At 37.2% G+C, this 21115-nt stretch overlaps 1 protein-coding gene across 3 annotated transcripts in view; it reads right to left on the bottom strand.

Annotated features, from left to right (window-relative positions):
- PRKG1 (protein kinase cGMP-dependent 1) overlaps positions 1-21115 on the bottom strand; it is a 1231494-nt gene that overhangs the window by 113398 nt on the left and 1096981 nt on the right. The window lies entirely within an intron of this gene.

Raw genomic sequence — 21115 nt, 5'->3', positions numbered from 1 at the left:
GGGCAGAGGAAAAAAGAAAAGAAGGAGGGAGGGAGGGGGGAGCAATGATGACTTTCACATCAAGAATGGTGTTTATAGAAATTTTCCTTAAGTAATATCAGTTAACAGGGCTGCATTTCTCATTCCAGGAAATTTGTCTGTTTTAGAACATTATAGTGACAGTAACTCAGTGGGTAATAATTTCAGTTATTAAGATGTTTTCATTATTAAGCCAAAACATCCTTTTGAAGGGAGCTGATTACTCAGTGGTATGTCTTAAAAGTGTATAATTTTGTTCTTCAGTTGTGATATGATGAGACTTCGTCTAGAGAGAAACAGGCTATTATATTATTAGAAAGGCAGTTCAAATATCAGAGATCAGCATTATCATGCTGCTAAAAAACAACAGCATTTATATTTCACTTTACAGTTTACAAAGCACTTTTTATATTCATAAATCATGCATGCAATAACATACAGTAGTCAATTTAGTCCTCATGATCTCCTATCCCCTATTAAACTATATTGTTTAGGAATCTTACATAAAAATGTTTAAAATAGAATCTTTTCAAATTCAAAAGAGGATGGGAGAAAATCTCAAAACTTATTTAGAACATTTTCTTTATTACATCCTTAAATAAGATGGTAATCTATTCTTAAGAGTTAAAGATAAGTCAAAATAAGTCAAAAGTAAAATCTTAGAAAGTATTGCAAATACTTCAATAGTGCTAAGCAAAACATTTGTCAAGCATTATCTGAACTCTTACATAGCTCTCTTAATTTGACAGTGTATATGATTATAGCCCATTAGACTTTTTTAACATGAATCTTGGATAAATCCTTTAAAATATATTTATTAAAATAAAATAGAAATTCAGTGTCCAAATTAGTTGGGACAATTGTTACTTAGCTACGTCCAAGATTTTAGAGGCTTCCTTCACTATTTTGCTGCTTTTATTGAAAAAATCTATTAATTCACTTTGTGGCTTCAGGTAAAGGCTCTTGTCTTTGTTACCTTATTTTTGTTTGATTGTTTTATTTTTAGTTAGTAGTCATAATTATTAGTGGTTTATACTATCAAGTATAATGAATATGAATACATTTCTTTAGAGGGAAAATAAGCCCCAAATACAACAAAACCAACCAACTTCTGTAATTTTTCAATTATCCACCCCTCTATCCATCCATCCATCCATCTGTTCATCCAGAGACACATACATATTTATGCAATGCCTATAATCCATAAAGAACGACTCAAGCTACTGTGGATTATAGAAAGAATAATATACACCCTTATGGAATTTACAGCCTTATATTAGAGATGAGAAACAATTATAATACAAGGCAGGAGGTGAAGAACGGTTGAATACTTATCAGAAGGAAGGCTCTAGTGTCTATAAAAAGAACGTTATCTACTCAAAATTATATATGATAGTAGTTTCAGAGAAAGCAGTGACAATTTTATGAGCAAACCGTTTTCTTATCAGTATTTTTATTCTGTACATATGTTTACATTTGCAAGCAAAATTACACACATTAGTGTGTAATGTGTAATCCAAATTACACGTTAATTAATGTGTAATCCAAAACATAATTGATAAAGTGGAAACTTTGGAGAGAAGGGAATAGGTCTTTATCCAGAGAAGGCCTTCCCTGCTCATTTCCCAGGCTTTTTTTCACATTAGCTGGAGTAAACCAGCAGATGCCCAGATTATGTGTTTGTTTTGACCACTCATGTACGGTTGAGTTCTTAGCCAAATATAAGGGTGTTGGGTTTGGCATATTCAATAATCTGAAATAAATCCTCTTTTTTTCTATTCCCCTTTGGTCCCAGCCACCATTCTCTCTCTTATGAATTATTCAAATTTCTTTTCTTTTTTTTTTTTTTTTTTTTTTTACTGCCACTCTTGTCCTTATACAGTAGGAAGGGTAATCTTTTTAAAAAGTAAATCAGATCATGTCACTCCTCTATGACCTCTCTGACTGATTTCTTTCCTACTATGTTCCCTCTGACTTTATAACTTTTTTTAAAATTAATTAATTCATTTTTTTATTTATTTTTGGCTGCGTTGGGTCTTTGTTGCTGCACACAGGCTTCCTCTAGTTGTGGAGAGCGGGGGCTACTCTTTGTTGCGGTGCGTGGACTTCTCATTGTGGTGGCCTCTTGGTGCGGAGCACCAGCTCTACGCGCACAGGCTTCAGTAGTTGTGGCACATGGGCGTCAGTAGTTGTGGCTCACGGGCTCTACAGCACAGGCTCACTAGTTGTGGCGCATGGGTTTAGTTGCTCCGTGGCATGTGGGATCTCCCCAGACCAGGGCTCGAACCCGTGTGCCCTGCATTGGCAGGCAGATTCTTAACCACTGTGCCACCAGGGAAGTCCCTCCCTCTGATTTACAAATACGTCAAGTTTGCATCTGCCTCAGGGTCTTTGACCTCTGCCTCGAATATTCTTTCTCTAGATCTTTGCATGGCTTTTTCTTAAAGCCATTCATGTCTCAACTTAAATGTGTCCTCTTCAGACAGGTCTTCCCTGACTAACCATAGCCAAGTAGCCTTTACCTCAAACCCTAACTGCTGTTACTCTCTGTCACTTTAACCCCTTTTATTTTCATATCAGCATTTATCACTTGTTAAAAACTACTTTGTTTAAATATCTATTGTCTTTCCCACACTACAACTAGTTTCATGAGATCAGGGACCTAGTCCATCTTATTTATCAATAACTCTTTAGGAACTAGAATATTGCCTGGCGTGTAATAGAAAGTTGAAACGAACTAATGGATAGGTGGGGGGGCTCATTCATTCATTTACTCATTCATTCATTTACTCATTCATTCATTTATTGTGTGACCAGGAGAAGACAAGAAAACACTTAAGTTTTTTTGAAGCAAAGTTTTATATAAAATTCAAGGTTTACGAGTTGAAAGTGTGTGCCTCTTTGAACATTTACCTATATGAACGATGAACTTTTAGGACAAAGGTTTAGTTAAAATGAACTCATCATCTAAATTTGGGGTCCTAATGAAGACATACATTGCTATAAATATGGGTTTGAAACACTTAGCGATTTATCATTGAACTATATATGGGACGGTAACTTAGCGTAATTATTTTAGCCTATAATGGAATTTATATGCATGAATCCCAGTTGCAATTAAAGTGAAAGAAAGAATTTTAAAATGTAGCACAACTTTCATTTTCAATCAAAAGCAGAAGAGATTAGAATCAAGTCTCATGTGGTAGTTTAGCCTTTTGAGTTATAGAGAAAAATATGCTTTTAAGTATAGACTGCAGTAGCATGCCAAATTCATAAGTTTCATTTCCTCCAGATTTTCCTATTTTCAAAGCAATCTATGGCAACAATGGATACTTTGTCTATTCAATATTTTTTCAAGCTTATTTACTTAGAAATAATTTGAAATTTATAAATTTATATATTTTAATCAAAATTGTCTAAAAATAAGTAGGCCATTTTATTAAAAACAATAAAAATCCATAGATGATATATTTTAGTTTATGTAGATATATCAGTTATAGCAGATATCAGTTAAAACAATCTATATTTTTTGTAACTATTTAAAGACTGCCTCTAGAAAACTTTGGCTAAGAAAAGTGGCATGGGAACATAAAATATTATGAAAGTTACTGATTTTTTTTAAGTAAATTGAAAATGAAATGCTAGGATGGCACAATAAATCTATCTCAGAATATCTTTTTAGTATACTTATTTATGCCTTGAAACTGAAACAAAGACAACATTAGTCTCTAGGGTAACATTTTTACAAAAATCGGTCTGTCTGGATTTTTATTTCAGATCTATTCTGCTCTTTTTATTTCTTCTAAGAATCATTAGACGCTAAGAAATAAATATATCCTTTAATGTCACAAATTAGTGATCAGAAAGTCTTGTAATAAAAATATCAAGCAAGACATGAAAATGTTAACTAGCATGTGTTAGGAATATACAAACTATTTCATGTGAGTTTATCCTGTTTTACAGGTAAAGCAACTGAGGCTAAGACAATTAAGTAATTACCTAAGGTTATATGACTAGTAAGTATCAGAATGAAATTTAAATGGAGGCAGACTGACTCTAATACCCATAATACCAACTGTTACATCATTTTTATCTCCCACTATGGAAAGCTGAAGCCAGTTGGTTAATGCTGGGGCTAGAATTTGATATCAAATATCTGCTTTCTCTCACATCCTCCCTTTGTGGTCAATCCAGTTCTTTAAGACAACTAACTCTTATTTTAACAGATCATCTTATGTCTTCTATTGCATTATATCTATGGAAGTTCCAATTAGGAAACATATTAGTCTGCTAGGGATACCCCCAACAAAATACTACAGCCTGTGTAAGCTTAACCACAGAAATCTATTTTCTCATGGTTCTGGAGGCTGGGAATCTAAAGTCAAGGTGCCAGCAGGGTGGGTTTCTGGTGAAGTCTTTCTTCCCGACTTACAGCCCCTTCTTACTGTGTCCTCACATGGCCTTTCCTCTGTGTGCACACCCTCCTGATGTGTCTTCCTCTAACTATAAAACACCAGTCCTTTTGGATTAGTCCCCACCCCATGGCCTCATTTAACCTTGTTTACCTTGTAAAGGTCCTCTCTCCAAATACAGTCATACTAGGGGGTTAGGGCTTCAACATACGGATTTGGGAAATATTCAGTTCATAATAGAAAGTTTCATGAAGAGATCTTAACAGCAATTTAGAAGATACATCTTCTTGTGTGTCTGGGCTCTTTAAGAACATTTTTATTTGTAATTTTTGAGAAGTTCATAAAACTTAAATTCTTCGTTTCCATTTCTTACCCTGGACCTAAAGTACACTGACATTATCACTGTATTTCTCTCCCAGGGAGAGCAGCACCCCAACTTCTTTCTAAAGCAAATCCCGTCTTCATTACTCCTGATCACAAACCCTATCATTACTCTCCTCTGGACTCTTGCTCCATCAATTACAATAGTTCTTATTGTTCCATCGTCTCCCTTTAGACTTTTCCTTCCTTTCAGTTTAGAACGGTCTCTCCAATCCTAAAACACAAAACCATCCTTATGACTAAATAGCCAATTTGAATAAACTTCATTTCCTATCTCTCAACCTCAGTTTTCATTTAATTCTCAACCTACTGTAACCTAGTATTCTGTTCCCATTTTTCTTTCACTCTTATTACGACTTTTCCCTCAAAGTTATCACTTATCTGCTGTTAATCCCAATGGTCCCTTTCCAGCTCCCATCCTCAGCGACCTACCTGAGAGTCATGGCCCTGCTGGCCTTCTCTGGTTGTAGCCATGAAACAGAAACTTGTGCCCGTGCGCTGAACTACCCTATTCTTTCCCCTGATTCTCCTCGTCTTCCTCCTCTATGCCACTTCTCAGCATGTGTCACACACACACACTTCTTCCTCTCCTATCCCTTAAAGGCAAGCAGCTACCCAAATTATGTCCTTTGCCCTCTTTTTCCACTCAATTGATTGACTTATTTTTCTTAAATATTTATTGTTTACGACATGTTCAGTCTTGTTTTTTACCGCCATCATCTCACTGAAATCTCACAACAACTCTATGAGGTAAGTACAATTAACCCTACTTTACAGAAGCTTTACAGCAGGTGTTCTCAAACTCAGCACTACTGATATTTTGGATCAGCTAATTCTTTATTGTAGAGCCTTTCCTGTGCATTGTAGAATATTTGGCAGTTTCCCTCACCTTTACCCACTAGATATCCTTAGAAAACCCAATTGTGACAATTAAAAATGTCTCTAGACATTGTTGGTGTCTCCAGGTGGAGAAAAAGAAACAAGAGATGATGAGGCTTAGAGAGATTATGTAACTTGCCTGAGACCACAGATCTAGAAAAGGGGGTAAATCTGTAATTTGATCCCAGGTAGACTGATCTTTAATACAATAGACCCTAGTTCTTATATAATACACTAATTACACTTTTCTTTAAGCTCTCCCAGAAAAAATAATTTATTCTTAAGACTTTAGTTAGGATCCCCAGGTCAATGAATTTCAAATCTATATCTCTATCCTTGAACTCTCCAGATCAATAGTGCCATCAGGTCACTCAGTGTCATATGCATATTTCACCAGCAACTCAAACTCCGCCGTAACTGCATTAACTACCTTCCATCAAGACTTGCAGCTAAGTTCCCTGTCTCCCTTAATGGCATTATCATTTAACCAGGGATGCAGGCTAGAAATCTTGGTGTTATGTATGACTCTTCACTTTTACCGAAGTTCATCAGGTCTATCTCTGTAAATCTCTCCTGAACTGGTTCCTCCCTGTCAATGCTACTTCCATTGCCTTATTCAGGCTGTTGACACACTTCCTTACCTCAAAAGCATCGTACTTGGTTTCTCTGCCTCGGTCTCTCCCACTCTACTCTTTTAAAAAGATTCTTCCAACAGAATCTAGCTTGCCAGTTAACACAATTTGTTGGTATAAAAGCAACTGCTTAAACAGGGTATAAGAGACATTATGGTCTTGGAGTCAGACATCCTTGGATTTCTAATCCCACTATGTGGTTCTGAAAAAGTCATTGAGTCTATCTGATTCTCCATTTCCTTTTCTGGATTTTTTTATGTCATCTTTTCCCACAGGACTATTGTGAGGATTAACTGAGATGAAGGAGTATTAAAACAAAGAGTGGGTGAGGGATAAATTAGGAGTTTGGGATTAACATATATACACTGCTATATATAAAATAGATAACCAACAAGAACCTACTGTATAGCATAGGGAGCTATACTCAATATCCTGTAATAACCTATAAGGGAAAGGATCTGAAAAAGAATAACTATCTATCTATAAATATATATACATATATAACTGAATCACTTTGCTGTATATCTGGAACTAACAACACTGTAAATCAACTATACTTCAATTAAAAGAGTATGTTTATAAATATAGAATTAGAGGGGAAAAGGCAATTAATCTATGCTTTCCATTTTAACAAATGACATAGACACAAATGATTTTGAATATGTGTATTTCTTAAAGTTCTATCAAATTATTTGCTTTATCATTAACATTGTATAGGAAGTATGATAGCTCACAGTTGTGTTAGTATCGGTTTCTTCTGTATCAATAGAATAAAATTGTCCTATTGGCAATTACTTCGTGTAAATAAAGGAAATAAAACTCTTGAAAAATTATACAAAAAAATAATCAAATAAAACAAAGGCATCATATTGAGAGAATTCATACATTAACTTCCCTGAACTCTTCCCTTCTTCTCCACCACTGAGCACACTCTGTATAATTTATGAATTGGGACCTTCTCACATCATAACTTGTGGTCCATATTTTAATTAGTCATGGAGATAATTTCTATTTTTCCCTGTCTATTTGTCCTTTTCAGGTACTTTGTTAGCCTTTAGTATTTACTTCTGACATTTCAGAAAAAGGCTATTTGAACTTTTATATACTCTCACAATTTTCTGAAGCCTTTTAAATGTGTTTATAATGTCCTCCAGCACAAAGAAGCAATTGCAAAAGAATGAACTACCTTCTAAGTTTTAGTTGTCAAAAACTAAGCTTCATGTATCAATTACAAGAGAAGAATAAATGTCAAACTAACTGTTCAAGGATGATGACATATTTCATGCCCTGGGCTGAATTGCCCCATCATGTCTTTTAAGATGATTTCAACCAAAAAAATCAAGCTGGTCAGGTTGCAGTGCAACAGATGTTCTCATACATTGTCACTGGGGAGTAAACTGCATAATGGTTCTAGATAACAATGAAAAAATATGTATATTATTTGAAGGTAAAAATATATGATGCAGAAAAGACAGTCTCTTCAATAAGTGGTGCTGGGAAAACTGGTCAGTTACATGTAAAAAGTGAAGTTAGAACATTTTCTCACACCATATACAAAAATAAACTCAAATGGATTAAAAAAATCTAAATGTAAGACTGAAAACCATAAAACTCCTAAAATAAAACATAGGTAGTATACTCTTGATATAAGTCTTAGCAATATTTTTTTGGATCTGTTTACTCAGGCAGGAGAAACAAAAGCAAAATAAACAAGAGGGACCTAATTAAACTTAAAAGCTTTTTCACATTGAAAAAATTAAAAGACAATGCACTGAATGGGAGATAATATTTGCAAATGATATATCTGATAAGCAATTAATATCCAAGATATATAAAGAGCTTATACGACTCAATATAAAAAAAAAAAACTTAATTAAAAATGGGCAGAAGACCTGAGTAAACATTTTTCCAAAGACATACAGATGGCCATCAGGCACATGAAAAGATGCTCAACATCGCTAATCATCAGGGAAATGCAAATCAAAACCACAATGAGATATCACCTCACACCTGTCAGAATGGCTATCATCAAAAAGACAACAAATAACAGGTGTTGGAGGATGTGGAGAAAAGGGAACCCTTGTGCACTACTGATGGGATTGTAAATTGGTGTAGCCACTGTGGAAAACAGTATGTCAGTTCCCCACTTGACCCCACCTCCCCCCCCCCAAAAAAAAAGATAGAACTGCCATATGATCCTATAATTTCACTTTTGGGTATTTACTCAGGTAAAACAAAACCACTAACTGGGAAAGGTATATGCACCCTAATGTTCACAGCAGCATTATTTACAATAGCCAAGGTGTGGAAGCAGCCTAACAGTCCATCAACAGATGAATGGATAAAGATGTAGTATATACACAGTAAAATATTACTCAGCCATAAAAAAGAATGAAATTTTGCCATTTGCAACAACATGGGTGGACCTGGAGGGTATTTTTTTTCCTCATACATCATGATTGTCATACATCTCACCTGGACCCCCCTCATATGGATGCATTTAATGTGTTAATATCTTCCTAAACTCTGACACTAAGCACTGAGCTCAGTATTACAAATACAGTCTGGTCAGTGTTGACTACAGGAGGATTACAACTACCTCTTGTCTCAACACTCTATTGTAGCCTAAACTTCCACTTTTTGTAGTTGCAACCAACTCAGGGCCACTGTACTATCCAACCCGAGGGGATCAAAATATAATCTATAGTTATATAAGCCTCAACTCCAACCTGGCCTCTGGGTCTTGATCAAGAAACATCTCCAAAGAACATGTTTGCTACTCTCTGAATCAGATGATCAGAGGTGTTCTTGAAGACCTGGAGGGCATTATGCTTACTGAAGTAAGTCAGAGAAGGACAAACACTGTATGATTTCACTTATATGTGGAATCTAAAATATAAAGCAAACAAATTAATATAGCAAAACAGAAACAGACTCACTGATACAGACAACAAACCAGTGGTTAACCAATGGGAAGAGGGCTAGGAGGATTAAGGGGAAGAGGATTAAGAGGTATAAACTACTAGCTATAAAATAAGTATGATACAGAGATGTAATGTACCGAAAAGGAAATATAGCCAATATTTAATGATAACTTTAAATGGAGTGTAAGCTATAAAATTAATGAATCACTATGTTGTACATCTGAAACTAATATAATATTGTAACTCAACTATACTTCAATAAAACACTTTAAATAAATAAAACTTCATATATATTTTGAATCAGTAATTCCACTACTGACTAGCTCCTCAAGGAAATTCTTCTAAAGAGGGACAAAGACATATGCAAAGAATTCTTTTTCTTTTTTTGCAAAGAATTCTTTACAAAATAAAAAATTAAAATGAGCTGACATCTCCAAACACTTTTAAGAAACTGAGACAAAGAGACTCAACTTCTGCTCATAAGATATTTTAATTTACATGGTAAATAACTAATGCAATGTGGTAAGGCAGTGTGATGTAATAGGCCTTGAAAACAGAGAGAATTAGGTTCAAACACTACCTCGCTGCTTATAAGCCATATTGTTTTGTGACATAATACTTCAGCTCTCTAGAGCCAACTTTACCTTTAAAAGAGAGGATAAAAATTTTCTTTTCATGTTTGTGAGAGTAATTATGTATGTATGTATGTGTATACCTATTATCAGGCTATCTATCTATCTCAACTAGCTTTGTGATTGGCACATGTGCTCAGTAAATGACATGGCAAATTTATCTATCTGTATATCTGCCTGTCTATACCTATCCATCTGTATGTGTGTATATATGTATTATTTATGCTACCCCTGTATGTGGACAAAGTAGGAAAGAAAATTAGGCAGTGGGATGTCACTATTCAAGGTAATATACTGAAATCTTAACAGTAGTTAACTTTGAATGGCAGGATTATATTTATATTTTTCTCTACTTTCCAATTTTCTCAATGAGCAGCTAGTAAGTTTATAATCACCTGACACTGACTATATAAAAAGGTAAAAACCAAACAAAGAAGAGAGAGAAAAATCAAGCCTGTGAGAATAATGCAATAAATAAAAGTTCCCACTCAGCCCAAGTGGGTTTCTCAGCTGGATTAAAATATACTATCTCTAGTTCACCTGGGAGGACAACATCATCTTTATTAACTATCAAATAATGATTTGTCTTTGCTAGTCTGGTTTCTGTGTTAATATTAGGTCAATTACATGATCCTAGCCGGGGCGGTGCATAATATGACCATTACACTTCATCCAGACTAGTAAATTCTGAAAGGTCCTCCTTTGTAAGTAAAGCTTAGTCTGGGAATAAGATTTCACTGTTATTGTAGCTGATGCTAATCCAATTCATGTGTCTATGCTACGAGTTTCAAAATAAGTACCAACTTCTAGACACACTGAAAAGATCTTTATGACCCAGCTGGCCTGTAATAACAGTCTCACAAGGAAGTGTGCCTAGTAAAGTAAGCAAAACCATTTAACTCTACCAAAAAAGCAATGTGAATATCTAAAGCAGAATTCGACTTTCAAACGTAATGATTACACTGTTGATTTTTAAAGTGATTGTGAAGCTTCTGTCAGAAACTGATCCTGGCATCTCCCCTCCTTGCTTTATCTTTAGAACCCAAGAAGCACTATAACCCTCTTCCCAAATGAACAGCCAAAAACACCATACAGAAAACTTTTAAAGAGAATTTCAAATATGAAATTTCAACTATTACCTTCTTAACTGAAAAAATTAAGACTGATTTTTCAGATTTGACAATTAAAATTTTTCACAGTTTTCTGATTCATTCACACAACTGGCTTATGAGTTCCAAAGGCATTGCTGAGTTCTAAACAACAGTTTTTAAAACATCTGATGGAAAAAAAAAATGCAAGCCTCAGAAATATAGAAAGGTTTTAAGAATTAACAGGGAAAATGAATTATTTATTCATTGGTGTAAAACAAAACAATTGTTGTAATTAACAAAACCAAAGTTGTGATTGTAATATTTTTAAAGTGCTGAACTGTGAAATCCAACGTCAATTTCTATTTATCGTCTGATTGTCAGGAAAAAGTAAAACAACTCATTTCTAACTGTCAGTGGACTTCTCCATCTGAATATCTGAACACCACTTAGACAGTCTGAACTTAACATATCCTTAACTGATCGACCAATTACTTTCACCTCAACCTGCTCTATCTCTCATACTTTTGATCTATTATAGACATCCACCAAATCTCCCAAGACAGAAGCACTTCTTTCTCAACCTCTCACATTTAATTATTCCCCCAAATCTGCTTTGAAGTTTAGACTCTTAAACTCTAGTGAGAAACCCCTAGGGCTGTCGCTGTAGTCTCCTAGTAGTTTCCCTGCTTGAGTTCATCCTATTGGAATCGATCTTCCACTCCCTTCCCTCAAAAGCAAATACAAACTGCAATAGTCACTGTCTTCTGATGGTTCCTCATTGCCCAGAGGATAAAATCATATTCTTTTAGTTTGAGATATTAGGAGATTTCTTTATAATCTGTCCCCATCTCTTCTTTCCAGCTGTATCTCCCAGTACACCACCTGTCTAGTTTACTCTCCAGTTCCTTGACCCATAAATCCTCTTTTCTTGCCATATTCCACTTTTTACTGGACAGTGACATTTCCAAATTCCTCATCTTAGTGTACGTCCTTCCTTCAGCAGGAGCTGTATTTATCCTCCCTTCTTCACTTGTAAAATTCCTACTCAAACTTAAAGACTTGACTCACATATCACTTTGTCCAGCAAGTCCCCTGGGATGCTACAGGCAAAACACATTTCTCCCTCTTCAGTTCTCCCCAAGTTTTTTTTTCACACTGAAATGGAAATTTCTCATGATTTTTAATGCATCTGTACTGATCAGGAGTTACTCCAAGGCAAGCAAAGACTTTGCTATTTATCTTTATAGCTCTGGACCTTGGAATAGGATTTGGTTTGGAATCTATACTGGTTATTGATTTATTTATTGCTTGTCAGCTCTAAATTCACCCTTTTGACTGCCCTATAAAAATGGATCTGGGCTATTAAGTTTCTTTCTTTGCCAACTGGCACTGAAACTTTGCCAGGAGAGGGCACTGGGGAGATATTGCAAGAATAAAGTATTTTGCTTCCTGGCTCCAGTCAGCTTGGCAGGTTCTTGTGGCTTCTCCAGTGTACGGCTACTACAGTACTTGGAGGCCAGCAATACTAAGCAGCCAGCAGCTTTCCCAGCACACTTCCCCTTAGGTGGTTTCCTCGTTATGAACAGCTTTCCCTGGAACCCTTCTGGCACAAGTTCTACTCCCATGGCATCAGAGCACTTTACTGCCATCTAGCAAGCCATGGCTGTGTCCTTCCCAACAAGGGTGATTTTCCCCCAGGGGACACTTGGCAGTATCTGGGGACACTTTTTGTTGTCACGTTGGGGTTGTCGGGGGGTGTTACTTTTATCTAGTGGGTAGAGGTCAGGATGCTACTAAACATTCTACAATGCACAGGACAGCCCTCCACAAAAACCAACTAGCTGACCCAAAATGTCAATAATATCCAGTTTCAGAAACCTTTCCCCATAACAAGGTCTAGTTCTTAGTCTCAGCAGGGCAGGGTGGAGGGTGGACAGAGGGATAGGGGAAGAGGAGTGTTTTCCCTGTGTGCTCTCTTACAGGCTTGGGGTTTGTGACTACTCCTTGTCTCTACTGTATCCTGAATTTCTGCTATGACTTTTTGACTAATCTGGTCATCATCTGAAAAAATTTTAACAATGTTTTTTAAACAAAAGAATGTGCTAAATTTGATTAATGCTCTACCAACATATTAATGACATTGGACTTCTTTTAGTTTGAATAGAGTCCAGGTTACCAAAGGATACTGTTAGAACCTCAGTGAGTTTGGGACACAACAAATTAGAGCTGGAAATTATCCATACAACAGGGATAGAAATAGGTAGTGTAATATTTACACATTTGCCTCTAAACTCCCCAAATATTAGATGTCTGAGTGGCTGACATAAGGCCAGTAACCAGTAAATTTTATTTGGGTGGATGAAGCAAGGGACCAGACCTTCTCAATGAGCTCCCTAGTCAGTAATGCTATATATAATTTCTCTAATGACCTGCAGCAGGAGGAGGGTCTACGATTTTAAAGCATTAGAAAAGGCACACATGATGAAAAGCAGCCCCATTCATCTCTTTCTATGAGTTTAAACCATGAATACTATCTCTGGATTATAACCCTTTTCCAGTGGCTATGTGCTTATTTTGTAGTTAGATCATGCTTGCTCAGGGCACGCTATAATTCAACTCCCATTATTAAACTGAACCAATATTAACGACTCTCTTTAAACTTCTGGATTTTCTCTCTCTTACTTAGTAAATTTTTTTTTGTAAAGCACACCAATCAATAACATCTCCATAAAAAAGACAAGCCCAAATGATCGCAACTGACACCATTCACACCTGTTTTCTCATGCTCATCCTGCAAATATCCTCACATCGCCTCAGATTTCTTTCTGGAAAATGAACCAAAGTAAAATATACTTAGATCGTGGGAAAGGCTGAGGCTGTGAAATATTTTAAATTTGTCACCCTATCAGTTAAGTAATGTGACTACAGGCAATGTGGCATGTGGAGCCCCTTTAGTCCTGTCATGTGGACCCAGAATGGCAACTATAAAAAGACAAGGACACAGGTGACCTAGGTGGGGCACACACCACTGGGTGCATGGGCCTTCATGAGACTGACCTGGTTAGAACTGTGGGGTGAGAATGGTGCTGGAAAGATTCTGCTCTCACCAAATTCTTCCCATACGGTCCCTCCCCTCTCCTTCCATGACACCTGAAATTCTAAAATCTTCTGGATTTTCATGATTTTTCAGTGTTCAGGGGTATGTCATCAAAATGCAAATAACTCACAGAGAATCATCTTAATCTCTAATTGGCTACTACCCAAATTAATGAAAAGCCTGAAGCAAAGCCCTTGAGAATGCAGGAGTGCAATTAAGAAGTACAGGGATCAGGGAATTCCCTGGCAGTCAGTGGGGCATGGGTTCAATCCCTGGTTGGGGAACTAAGATCCTGTATGCCACGCAGCACGGCCAAAAAAAAGAAAAAGACGAAGAAGAAAGTGTGCATGTGTGTGTGGGGTGTGTAAAAGAGTAAAGTGAAGAGGATGAGGGAACTGGAGGGTGAATGGTGTCAGTGAGGGGAAAGCAAGTTGACAGATGGCCTTGGGAGGACCAACACCAGAAGGCACGTCAAACCAGTATTCTTGGGGCTTCCCTGGTGGTGCAGTGGTTGAGAATCTGCCTGCCAATGCAGGGGACACGGGTTCGAGCCCTGGTCTGGGAAGATCCCACATGCCGCGGAGCAACTAGGCCCGTGAGCCACAACTACTGAGCCTGCGCGTCTGGAGCCTGTGCTCTGCAACAAGAGAGGCCGCGACAGTGAGAGGCCCGCGCACCGCGATGAAGAGTGGCCCCCGCTTGCCGCAACTGGAGAAAGCCCTCGCACAGAAACGAAGACCCAACACGGCCAAAAATAAATAAAAACAAACAAACAAACAAAACAACAAACCAGTATTCTTCGTGTATTTGCTATATTTACAAGATAGGCTGAGCACAACCCGGAGGAAGATCAGAACAGGGCCACTGGGGGCAGCACTCAATTCTTTAATATTGGTTAAGTCAGGGGTCAGAAAGCTATGGCTCACAGGCCAAATTCAGCCCGCTGACTGTTTCTTGTACGGCCATTAGCTGAGAACAATTTGTACATTTTTAAGTGGCAGGAACAAAAAAGTTTCAAAAGAAGAAGAATACTTCTTGACCTCTAAAAATAATATGAAATTCAAATTTCATTGTCTATAAACAGATTTATGGGAACAAAGACATTTCATTTATTTACTATTGTCTTCGGTTGCTTTTACATTACAATGGTAGAATTGTGTAGGTGCAACAAAGATCATTCGGCCCACAAAGCATACACTATTGATGTTCTGGCCTTTTACAGAAAAAGTTTTCCTATCCCTGGTTTACGTCATGCAGCTATGGCTTCATACTTACATACCTCACTCAGAAAATAAACCTCCTGCCCCTAATACAACCCACCATTTTTGTGGGGAAGTTTAGTGATCATCTGTTCCTTCTTGACAGGAGCCTTAGCCAGGAAGCATCTATAGCACCCTCCCTGAGAGAAGTTGGATAAATACTATTTTTCCATATGTTTCCATCTTCTCTGACATCCTAAGTCCTGATATAGATGACTTCCCTGGCTCCTGCCTGGCTGGTCTGTGCTTGTTCTACGGAGCCCAGAGCATGGCTTCAGTGGATTCAGTATTTTTGTTTATTTTACTTTCAACTTGGAGTTGAACACCTAAATAAGCCACGGCAAAGGGGAATGGAGGAAGGCACCAACCTACCATAAGCAAGAAGGCGGGGAGGAGATCTGGGTAGAGGCCAGGATGAGAAACACTATCCTTGAAGACTGATGGCAGATGTGGCTAAAGAACTGGAAACTAGTACTAGAAACAGGCTACATGTGGAGGATAGGGTGAATAGACAGATGGAGGTTTTGCTACCAGCACTGGTAAAGAAACAACAACAGCAACATAAATTTAATATAATTGAGCTGGTCCTATACACTCGGTTTTCAAACCTGTATTGAATTCGTGTCTTGTTCATCTCAGTAGCCCAAGTAACTGACACAGGAAGCAGGCATTCATTTTTTATTCTGAATAAATGTTAAAATTTCCTAGTCTGGCTCTAATCTCAGTTTTAATACCTAGGTTCCAGTTTGGGTGTTGAGAAGTAGTCTTCAGTTTACCAATTCCAGTGACTTTTTCTCTATGTCCAATCTTTCTTGGTAACCTATTTGCTACTCTATTTTGTACAGATTTTGGGACCAGCCTTAGACCTATGAGTTGCTTCCTAATCATTAGCCTAGTGGCTATGCTACAGTCTTGCTACTCTTTTAAATAGATGGTATGAATATGTCTTTTACACACAAGTCAACTTAGCTCTAGGAGGTAAAAACTTGAACCAGAGTAACCTAGGCTTTTCTGATCTATAGAGATACCTTAATTTCTAAGACTGCCATTTCCAATGCCCCATAATCTGATATTTGACACTCCCTCCTAATCTCATCATTTTTATGCCCCAGTACACTGCACTTCCTCTAGGCTAGTTCCCAGACTTTGTCTCAATAACACAACTGGCTCCAAAGTATGATTAAATATCACAGAGTGTCACAAAAAGGTAAGGGTTAGTCATACATGGTTTGTAAATCATTTTAGTGACTCATGGGGTCTCATGAAGGGCCTTAAGAATCATGTGGAGTGAGTGATTTGGAGGGAGAGAGGGAAGACTCCTGGGTAGACTAAGAGGTCTTACTCTCTTGACAGCCAAAAAAAGTTCCTGTTTTCTTTCTAATTTATTTTATTTAAACAATGGGTTTAGTAAAACAAAAGTTTGAAAACTCCTGGTGATAAACTGTCATTTTAGCTTGACATTACTAGTCAAAATAATTAGTTGCCAGTATGACACAGGAATTGACCAATCAGAATGGACACTTGTCCTGATGTATGCCAGATGCTCCCTTTTAGTTGCTGGATCAAGGAGAGATCTGGAGATTCCTGGCCAGAGGAATCAGATCACCAGGCAGCAGAGGGGTGGGAAAAACACACAGGGAGCTCAGACTACTGCTAATCACCAACCAGTATGAAAGTGTTTCAATTTGTATAACCAATATGGCTACATCTTGGAGGTTACACAATAAATCAGGGATAGAGCTAAGACTCTAACTTAGATCTTAATTTCCTGGGGGAAAATATGTAACTCTTTGAATATTTACTAGTAGTTATATTACTGTCTTTAAAAATGATCTCAACATGTCAAAAAATAAATTATCCTACGTGAACTCCTAGCTTCATTAACAACTTACCATGCCAATGAAGAAGTAAACATTGCATAACTGACTAAGGAACACAATGATATAGTTACTTTTGTATTTATTTCTTTTCATGGATTCCAAAACAAGAGATGCTAAATATTCTTAGTTGTGTTTTATATATTCAAGAACTTTATTAATGGAAATAGATTGTTCTGTTAGATTAATATTCTTTTATGTCAATTTTCATGAATTTTAGAAAGACTGCAGATAGACTGGGTAATTATTAAAATAATGACAAGGCTGCAAGAAACCCATCCTCAGAGAATGCTTCCTGAGAAAACCATGTACCTGTTTATCATTTTCTAGTTTGTCAATGAGCATTTTTTTAAAAAAATTCTGACATGCATGATTAGTTACAATAATGTTCTTTTGCTGTCCCTCTGGAATGATAAAGCATAATCACTGGCTTATGTAACATGGTACCTCAGTTGTAAATTTTTGAAAGAAGCTCCTTTTGTTGACAGTTCTAACATCCGCCATCTGTTTGCATGGGATGAAGTCCTGGTGCTCCCCTAATTGGCCATAAATTAGGTACCACCAACAGGCTTACGAGAAGATCCTTCAGTTACAGTTTGATTTTTTAAGCTGTGAATTCATCATTTGGTGAGAAGCCCAACTCCTCTCATGAGTACAGAAATGCACCTCTTGAGCCCTAGACTCAAGCTGTCCTCTCTATATTTATGTTTAAAGCTAGACCTCCCTCAAGGTATCCTTTCTGTGTATACCCCTGAAGATAAACTTATGCTGATTAGACAGAAAAGCTGCTACATCCAAGGGATTCCAATACTTTCTCTAAGAAAAGGAAGGGCACATTTATTGAGTGCTTACTATACATCTTGTGCTGTGCACGGACCTTGATATGAATTAAACTGTTTGATCTTCAAACCAATTTTATAATTTAGGTGACATTATCCCATTTTGCAGATAGGTAAACTGAGACTTAGAATTTAAATAACTTGCCCATATTCTCATAACATGGTGCAGTAAATATTCAGTATTGAGCTTTATTTGACAGAGTCCATACACTCCCCACTGCACACTATATATGACTAGGTTTGAGAAAAGAGAATGGATGAGATCAAATGTATGTGTGTGATGCTACCTGATGCTCCTTCATCTCTCGGGATCTCAGTTAACTAAAGTGAAGAACCTGCACTAGATGACTCACAATGTCCCATCAGTTTGTTCCTCTGACTTGATGAATCTGGGCTTTACCATTTACCATGAAACCTTATCACGTTATTAAACTTTTATGGGTTTCAGTTTCTTTTTTTGTTAAACATCCTATCTTTTTTCCAGGTGGGATCTCATACATGTGGAAATTCATAAATTACAAAGGACTGTAGAGATATAAACTGATACGATTACCCATCTGTCCCCAGTCAGCTGGCAAACCCTCAGCCCCAGTGTCACTTCTTCCCTCACCAGATTCCCTTGCTTTATGCTGTAGAGGCAAGATTAAGGCCATCCAAGTTCCCATAACTTTCCTTATTTACATCTCTACAAATTTTCTTTCTTTCCTCTTTTTCACTATTTCCAGAAAATTTTTAAAAAGTATTCTCCAAGTTACCTTTCCTTGTTTGCCCACAGTTTCCTCCCCCTGTGGACACATTTCCATCAAGCATTCCCTTATCCCCCCACCCCCCGTTTTTTTTTTCTTAACTCAATTTCTTGAAAGAAATAACCCTTTAGTCTTATTGCTCTCACTTCCTCAGCACTCACTGACTCTTTGAAATCTGGATTCCATTCTCACCATTTTATTAAATTTTTTTTCTCCCAGGTTACTAAACCTATTGCCCTTTTCTCTCTATCTATGCCTCTCAGCTTCTCACTTGCATTTAATGCTGCCGATTATCCTTTTTCTCTCGAAATCTTCTCTTGGTTTCTGGGGTTTCCTACACTGCTCTGAGTGCTAACATTGCAGTTTTATTCACTGGTTTTCTTCCCCTGCCTCACTTTTAAATGTAAGAATTGCCCCAAATTCTAATATTGGTCCTTTTATCTTCTCTATCCTTTCACGCAATTCCATCCAGTCTTATGGCTTCAGCTGTTAACTCTATGTCAGCAATTTTTAAGTTAATTTTAAGTTAACTCTAATGCGTTATTGTCCCACATTTTCTGCCTCCTGCAGGGTATCCGTTCCTGAGTGTCCAACTTGTATGTCAAATTTCTTATATTTTTAGTGAAAAATCATTATGCCTCCCAAACTAATTTTTTTTCAACATTCCTTCTAGATCTTCTTAATCCTGACTACACCCCTAATTTCTCCCTTAGCCTTCACATTCAGTCAAGTGTTGAGCCCTCTGGGTTTACCTCTTCATTCTAATGTATGCCTCCCATTAATGGTCTCATGATCACCACTTGGACTTACAGACTGCCAGTCAGTTATTCTGTCTCTATCCTCTCCCTCTAATTCATCTGACACAGCCTTCTCAGTGTTCTAGTGACACTATCTGGCTGCAGAGAACTGTCAAAGTCACCCTTCTCCCACGACTTGGTAATCTTGGTGAACCAGCCCCTACATGTTTGTGAACGTTTCTGTCACACCTCCTCCAACTCCCTTTACACAGCCTCCCTTGAGCCAGTAGAAATGGCTCATAGTTCTATTCTGAGTACTGCTTATGCTATTCACTCTATTTATCTTGCTTCTCCTATACTTACAGATTTATCTAATAAAACCATTTATTCCATGAAGACTTCCCTGATTCTCCCCAGAAGTAGTCAACTCCCTTCTCTGGACTCCCACAGTACACTGTGGACCCTTCTCGCATTCTGCTTTGCATGATGGTTATTTGTATAAATGCCACAATTCCTCTATTAGAAGCTAGCCCCCCAAACCAGGATCTGTGCTGCTCCTTTGATTCTTGTCACAGCACTTAACAATGCCTCCTATGTGCTACAGCCTCAGAAAAACGTTAGTCAAATGAAAGAAAGAATGAACACGTAATTGCTGTTTCTGGGAACCAGATGAAGAATAACTGTTTCAGAAATATTCATGGATATAGCTATCAATCTGCAATGATGCCACTGCTCTGGTTCTAGAGATCCAGCACAGAGGGGCATGCAAAAGTGAGATTTGTGAATCAAGTGGGATTCCTCTACGTCCAGAGCCCCCTGAGCTCAACATTCAACTCCTCCATTCTGAACTGATCATATCTGCCCCTCAGTTTCATTCCACACTGACATTCACAGCCTATTCCAGCTCTAATGGCTCCACTAAAATGGATGCTTTACGGTTCTTCTCCTGGGTCAGGCACTTGGCTTTTGTGATAAATGTATCCACATACACAGCAAAGAGAAAACATCTGGAGGACTGCTTCCAGACAGTAGACATGCATTTCACTCAGGCTATTGGAGAGTCAATAATAGTTTAACCTGTAAAGCATTCAGGTAATGGGGCTAGCAAGGCAGAATAAAGAGAAGAACAGGCAGCAGCATCACTGAACAAACTTTTAATGGCCCTAAATACGCCTATGTCTAGAACTGATGCCTTCTCCAAAAGTGTCTTCCTAAATGCTTCTATTTTAGAAATTTGGGGACAGAAGAATAGAGGAGAAAACTAAAACATGCTCAAGGAATAGTCCATTTCCTAGTAACAATAATAATAAATTTATATTATATAAACGTAAAATAATTTATAATTATAAAATATACTATATTTTATAAATTATAAATATATTTGAAAAATATTACTAATTATTATTTTTAAAAAATTTACACGAATAACATTGGTCAAGTGTCTCCTGGGTAAAGACCACTTGGACACATGTTTTTCTTTTCTTTTTTTTAACATCTTTATTGGAGTATAATTGCTTTACAATGGTGTGTTAGTTTCTGCTTTAGAACAAAGTGAATCAGCTATACATATACATATATCCTTGTATCCCCT

The sequence above is a fragment of the Balaenoptera physalus genome (assembly GCF_965194825.1).
Source record: "Balaenoptera physalus genome assembly, chromosome: 14".
Classification (NCBI taxonomy): domain Eukaryota; kingdom Metazoa; phylum Chordata; class Mammalia; order Artiodactyla; family Balaenopteridae; genus Balaenoptera; species Balaenoptera physalus.
The sequence above is the reverse complement of the archived record's forward strand: the minus strand, read 5'-3'. Positions and strand labels throughout refer to the sequence as shown.